Source organism: Myotis brandtii, unplaced genomic scaffold (assembly GCF_000412655.1).
Source record: "Myotis brandtii unplaced genomic scaffold, ASM41265v1 scaffold178, whole genome shotgun sequence".
Taxonomy (NCBI): Eukaryota; Metazoa; Chordata; class Mammalia; order Chiroptera; family Vespertilionidae; genus Myotis; species Myotis brandtii.
In genome coordinates, this window is record NW_005356599.1 from 492,574 (window position 1) to 500,414 (window position 7,841).

General features: G+C 40.5%; 1 pseudogene; it reads right to left on the reverse strand.

Moving 5' to 3' along the window:
- Nucleotides 1–1,445: 1,445 nt before the first annotated feature.
- On the reverse strand, nucleotides 1,446–3,040 carry LOC102246305 (annotated as a pseudogene).
- Between the last annotated feature and the right edge of the window lie 4,801 nt (nucleotides 3,041–7,841).

Here is a 7,841-nt window from a genome sequence, read left to right on the forward strand (position 1 = left end):
GATGGCCAACTACCACCAAGAAGTCGTATGTTCAGTTGCAGTTCTCTGGGTAATTAAACTTATTTTTTTGTTCTAGTCCAAGCTCAAGTGTAGATCACTGAAAACGGTACTAGAAGCGCCTTTTGAAGGTACAGATTGCAGTCATCATTAAATGAGCCAGAAGGTAGAAACTGTTTTTATTTTATGACAAGGAGGAGGGCAACTTCAACTGGGCTATACTAACTAGTAGGATGTGAAATGATATGATTTAGGGAGGGAATAACTAGGTTATATAAAAAAGATCACTGCCCTTATTTGGGTTAAACAGATCATGTTGAGAAGATAGTTATTTGTTCAAGATAAGGATGCTGCATTAAAGGGAACATATATTCATATATGCAGCATGAATACATTAAAATCAAGCTGCACCCAATTAAAAAAAAAAGAAAAAGTCCCTAATTAACCTTTAAAAGTACACGTTCTCTGCCAATCACAGAGGGAAAAAGCACCAAGGGTGAACTTTACAATTTAATGAGGACCTTATCAGGACCACAAAGCCTGAAACACCTGTTTAAATGCAGAAACACAGCCTCTAATCACACTGGTTAAGTTGGGAAAATTGGAGGGTTTTTTAAATTTTATTTTGTTATTGAATTATAGAATATAGTTTAGATTACTAAGGATTCTAAATCAATCTTCAACCAGCATTAGAACTGAACCACTTTCAAATCCTACGACACAGAAGACCAAAGAAAAGCAGTAGCCATTCAGATTCATATGTGACCCTCTGCTTTCTGCTCTAAGGAAATCTTCAAATCAGTATCACATGAGAGAATCAGTGTTAATTCTTCAGCTTTCCTGACAACTAGAACGCACATTCACTGAAGGCTGAAGGTGAGAGAGCAGATGGTTTAACTTGAATATCTGTGAAAAAAGGCGCCAACAGAGGAAAGAGAACCATCCAATCTCCGTAAGAATTTAATGCAAATTTGGCTAGAAAAAGCCAGCAGGGTTCACTGTGGAAGAACGCATGAGAAGTACTCTGAAGCACACAACAGGTCTAAACATCTCCCTTGTTGCAAGTAGTTGTGTGAAACTCAAGATAAAGTTTTAGTCATCTTTTTAATGTCAGTATTTTTTTCCCCACTTAAAAGGGAATTAGGAGGAGTCCTCTTTTTTTTCTGCCACAAAGTAAGAAAGCCACATGAATATGTACATTTTCCATGACTCTTAGAATATAGAAGTGCAGATCTCCAAAACCTAGGGATTTTCCTTAAGAGTGGGTTGTTCTGGTTACTCTTTCCTTAGAAGGATATTCCACCACAGAGAGCCAGAGGTTTTCCAGATGTGTGTAAGAGAGCAGGTGCGCAAGGCAAGCAAATGAGTGCAAACAGTATTATGGGAAACATTTCAGAAGTCAGCTCCATGAGGACTGTGGGCTCCACAAGAGGACGTGACTCTGGTCTGACACAGGAACATGAAAGCAGTGTATTGCCTCAAAGCTGGAAGCCTTCCATAGGAGCCGCACACTGCTGGAAGACATACTGCTGGCTAAGGTCAACCTGGGGTGCAATGCTGCTGTCCTCATCCTCAGTACCGAAGTAATGCTCAATAAGATCAAAGGCCTTCTGGTAGATATCCTGGTTTTCACGACTCTGTAAGAACTCAGTTTTACCCAGACCACAAGCTTCTTCAGTCAAAGCACAGTAAGGATTAATGCCAGTGCCATTTCTTTTGGCTTCTTGTTCTCGCGAAGCCTCAGGATATTTCCCAAGCCATTTAGGGCAACCTGTACAATCTTAGGGTCCATGACCACGAGGAGATCACAGAGTGGCTTGATACAACCCAGTTCTACGATCTGTTCAGCGGATCCTCCAGAAGTTGCATTTGTGATGGCCCAAGCAGCTTCGCGCCTTGTCCGAAACTCAGCAGTTTTTAATATACTAATGAGGGCTGGGAAAATGTTGCCATCTATCACAGTCTGGCTCTGAGCCCTATTTCCTGATTGATTCATTTGGGCTACTCAGCAAATGCAATAAACTCTGCCGAGTGGAGCAATTAAAAATTACCTGTGTCTGGATATCATCCCCTGTGACAATGTTTCCCATGACCCGCAAAGCAGAAGAAACCACTTTGTAATCATTATGCATCAGCAACTCCACAAGTCTTCTACACATCCCTGCATCAACGACTGCTTGAATTTTATCATTAGGTCCATCAGATAGATTTGAGAGGGCCCAACAGGCATCAGCGTCACTGACAAATAGCAACCAGGAAAACACATTCAGAAAGGGGGAAACCTTTGCAAATTCTGGAGGTGGACTTTCCCCTCTACAGAGATTAGACAAAGCCCACACAGCATTCCGGGTCACAGTCAGGCAGTTTTGCTTTGAAAATAACTGCAAAAGAGGGGAAGCATGTTGTAGTCTAAGACATGGTCCCTGCACATAGTCTATCTCCAGCAGTGTTGCCAAGAGCCCAGACTGCCTGCTCTTAGACATCTTCAAACTCTGAGCTGAGCAACTCTAGGAAGATAGGCACAGCTCCTGACTGAATTACAATCCGGGTCTGATGAGAATTTCCTGAAGCGATATTTGTCAATACTCAAGCTGATTCTCTTTTCATTTGAGGAACTCTAGAAACCTGGCCACTACTCCTGGTGTGCTGATGACTTCATCAATAGGAGGATTAGGTTCTTTTGAAAGCCGTTTTCTGAATTTCTGCATTGCTGAAAGTTGCTGCTCTGGGCTATTGGAAAATATCATTTCAATCATGTCAGAAGTAATGACACCACCTGGTGCCATTTCCATATTATTAATCTGAGCCTCATGGAAGCCTCCATCTGACATAACTTCCTCTTCTGTTTCTTCTTCTGCTGTAGCGACATTTCTTCGCTTGAATAACTGCTCTTTTCCTTTCTGCTTACGAAGCTGCAGTCCTTCTTCCCTCCTCCTGCGCATCTCATCAGGGTTCAGGGACTTATTTTTATAACTTTTCAGGCGAAAGTTCTCTTTTCCTGCGGTAGTCATGATTTCAGGCTTACGGCAACCGATCCTGGTGCCACATGCCTTGTACACCTGCAACCAAGGTATGTGCCTTTGACCCCAATCAAACCCAGGAATCTTAGTCCATGGGTGTAGGCTCTATCCACTGAGCCAAACCAGCTAGAGCTGGAATGCTGTATTTCAAAACTAGTATTATAAACATCAAAGTTGCTAAAAGACTAGATCTTGGTCTCGGAAGATGGTGACTGGCAAGACGGCAGGGAGAGAGAGTAAGGGAGCGAAAGGGCAGTGTGTATACATGTGTGGTGAGTGTGTGTGTGAGCTAGGGACAGTTAGATCCTGCAGGACTTTTGGGAGCTGGAGGATCAGACGATCTTAGACTGTGAGACCCCACTGCCACTGCATACACTCCCAGGCGGCCGACGCTGGCACAGAAACCAAGCCATCTTGAAGGGCAGAACTGCTGTGACTAGGATTCTAGCCTCACCACCACCCAGACTGGTCTCAGATGCAAACCAGGACACTACAGCCACTCTGGACAAAGACCAGCTACCACAGCTTCAGACCCAGGGACACTGAGATTCCAGAAATCCTGGCTGCAGATTTCTCTGAGTCACAGAGCACACCCCCCACCCCTCCGGCCCTCTGCAGCAGCATAAGGCCTGCACAACCAGTGGAGTGCGAGCAGGCTTTCTGCTGACACTGGGAGGCTGTGCAACCCTGCCCCCCTAGCAGGTCAGGGACTTTGATTATCGACGAGCGCACATGGAGACTCTGATTCCGGGCAAGTGCTTGGGGACTCTGTTTCTCAGCATGGGCATGCAGGGACCCTGATTCTAAGTGTGCATGCAAAGCCACACCAAGTGCCAGTGACTCCAATTCTTGGCACAGGCATGTGGGGACTCTGATTCTTGGTGCACCCATGAGGCTGCACTGAGCACCTGTGACTCTGATTCTTGACGAAGGCATGCAGGGACTCTGATTCTTGGCATGCAGGGCTCTTGCTGACCACAGCAGCCACACATCTCGGTGTCTGAGCTCTTCGGTGACACTCAGGTGGTATGATGCTCCTGCTGCACATGGCTCAGGCCCCCACAACTTGGCACTTGGACCTCCTGGTGATAGCTAGAATGTGGAGACAATGAAACAACCCCAAAAGGAAAGAAAAAGAGAAATCACCAAAAAAGGAGATAAGTGAAACTGAGGCATGCAATATGTCAGAAAAAGAATTCAGAGTAATGGCCGTACAGTTCATAAACTGGATGGATGAGAAAATCAACAACCTATGCAAAAATCAGGAAAAAATCAAAAGTGATATAGCTACAATAAAAAATGCGATGGAAGGTTTCAACAGTGGACTAGAAGAAGCAGAGGATTGAATTAGTGAGTTAGAAGATAAGGTAGAGAAACAAGTCCATCATCTGAACAACTGAAAAAAATTAAAAAGCAGGAGGAAAGCCTAAGGGAGCTTTGGGACAACATGAAATGAAGTAACATACATATAATAGTAGTGCCAGAAGGACAAGAAGAGCAACAAGGATTAGGGAATATATCTGAAGAAATAATGACAGAAAACTTTCCAGATATGGGGAAGAAAAAAGTCACACAAGTACAGAGAGTCCCAAGCAAGATGAACCCTAAAAGACCTACACCAAGACATGTCATAATTACAATGACAAATGTTAACAACAAAGAGAGAATCTTAAAGGCTGCAAGAGAGAGACAGAGAGTTACCTACAAAGGATCCCCTATCAGATTATCAAATGATTTCTCAACAAAAACACATCAAGCCAGAAGGGAATGGAATAAGTATACAAAGTGATGCAAAACAAAGGACTGAATCCAAGAATACTCTATCCAGCAAGGCTATCAATCAAAATTGAAGGGGAAATCAGGAGCTTCGCAGACAAAAAAAGGATAAGGGAGTTTATCACTACCAAGCCAGCAATGCAAGAAATGCTAAAGGGAATGTTGTAAAAAGAAGAAATAGAAAGAGAAGCAGGAACACAGGCATAAAGAATAGAAATGGCTACAAACAAGTACCTATCAATAATAATGCTAAATGTAAACGGATTAAATGCTCCAATCAAAAGACATTGAGTGACTGAATGGATAAGAAAACATGACCCATATATATGCTGTCTATAAGAGACCCACCTTAGAACAAGGGCCTCACACAGACTGAAAGTGAAGGGATGGAAAAATATCTTTCAGGCAAATGGAAATGAAAAAAAAAAGCTGGGTAGCAATACTTATATCTGACAAATTAGGCCTCAAAGTGAAGACCATAATAATAGACAAGGAAGGCCAATTCATAATTCTAAAGTGATTGATACAACAAGAGGATATAACTCTGGTAAACATATATGCACCCAATATAGGAGCACCCAAATACATAAAAAAAAACTTCTGGAAGATATCAGGATAGAGATTGACAGCAATACAATCATAGCAGGAGACTTTAATATCCCATTAACATCACTGGATAAATCCTCTAGACAAAAAATCAGCAAAGAAACCGCAATCCTAAACGACTCACTAGATCAGATGGACTAAATCAACATCTTCAGAACATTCCACCCCAAAGATACAGAATATACATTCTTCTCAAGCACCCATGTGACATTTTCAAAGATATTGGGACACAGGCAAAGTCTGTCCAAATTCAAGAAGATTGAAACCATACCAAGCATCCTCTCAGATCACAATGGCATAAAATTAGAAATCAACTACAATAAAAACAATCACAAAAATTCAAACATTTGGAGGTGGAATAGCATACTATTAAACAATGATCGAGTTACCAAAGAGATCAAAAAAGAAATAAAAAACATCCTGGAAACAACTGACAATGAAAACACAACAATCCAAAATCTATGGGACACAGTGAAAGCAGTTCTAAGAGGGAAGTTCATAGCTCTACAGGTCTACATCAAAAAACAAGAAAAATGATAATAAATTATCTAACCCTGCAATTTGAAAAATTAGAAAGAGAGCAACAAGAAAAGCTTAGTGTAAGCAGAAGGAAGGAAATAATAAAGATTAGAGCAGAAATAAATGCCATAGAGAAAAAAAATACAAAAGATCAAGGAAACCAAGAGCTGGTTCTTTGAAAGTATAAACAAGACCGATGAACCTCTAGCCAGCCTCACCAATAAACAAAGGGAGAGGACCCAAATAAACAAAATCAGAAATGAAAGAGGTGAAGTAACAACCAACTCCACAGATATACAAAGGATTGTAAAAAAATACTACAACTCTACTTCAACAAACTGAACAACCTCAACGAAATGGACATATTCCTAGAAAAACACAACCTTCCAAAACACAATCAAGAGGAATCAAAGAACCTGAATAGGCCAATAAGTAGTGATGAAATTGAAGCAGTAATAAAAAAAACTTCCAGCAAACAAAATCCCTGGACTGGATGGCTTCACGGGGGAGTTTTACCAAACATTCAGAAAAGAACTAAAATCTATCCTCAGATTATTCCAAAAAAATTCAAGAGGCACACTTCCAAGCTCTTTCCATGAAGCCAGCATTACCCTAATCCCGAAACAAAATAAAGACACTACAAAAAAAAAAAAAAGAATTGCAGGCTAATATCCATGATGAACATAGATGCTAAAATCCTCAAAAAAATTCTAGCAAATTGGATCCAGCACTACATTAGAAAGATCATACATCATGACCAAGTGGGATTTATTCCAGGGATGCAAGGATGATACAATATCCGCAAATCAATAAACGTGATACACCACATAAACAAATTGAGAGATAAAAACTATATAATCATATCCATTGATGCAGAAAAAGCATTGACAAAATCCAACACTCTTTCCTGATAAAAACTCTCAGCTAAGTGGGAATAGAGGAATCATACCTCAACATAATATAAGCCTTATATGACAAACGTACAGCTAACATCATACTCAGTGGGCAAAACTAAGGACAGGAAAAAGACAGGGATGCCCACTCTCACCACTCCTGTTCGACATAGTGCTGGAAGTGCTAGCCATAGCAATCCGACAAGAAGAAGAAATAAAAGGCATCCAAATCGAAAAAGAAGTAAAATTGTCATTATCCACAGATGACATGATATTGTACATAGAAAACCCTAAAGACTCCATCAAAAAACTACTAGATGTAATAAATGAATTTGGCAATGTAGCAGGATAGAAGATTAACACCCAGAAGTCTATGGTTTTTTTATACACCAATAATGAACTCACAGAAAGATAAACTAAAAAAAAAAAAAAGATAACTAGGAACAAACTTAACTAAGGAGGTAAAAGACCTGTACTCAGAAAACTATAGGATGCTGAAAAAAGAGATAGAGGAAGACATAAACAAATGGAAGAATATACCGTGTTGATGGATTGGTAGAATCAACATAATTAAAATGTTCATACTACCCAAAGCAATTTACAGATTCAATGCACTCCCCATTAAAACACCAACAGCATATTTCAAAGACCTAGAACAAACTCTCCAAAAAATTATCTGGAATAAATTGAGGCCCTGAATAGCCACAGCAACCCTGAGAAAGAAGAACAAAGTTGGAGGGATCACAATACCAGATATAAAACTATAATACAAATCCACAGTTCTCAAAACTGCCTGGTACTGGCACAAGAACAGACATATAGACCAGTGGAACAGAACAGAGAACCCAGAAATCGACACAAGCCATTATGCTCAATTAATATTTCGCAAAGGTGGCAAGAGCATACAATGGAGTCAAGACAGTCTCTTCAATAAATGGTGTTGGGAAAATTGGACAGATACATGCAAAAACATGAAACTAGACCACCAACTTACACCATACACAAAAATAAACTCAAAATGGATAAAGGA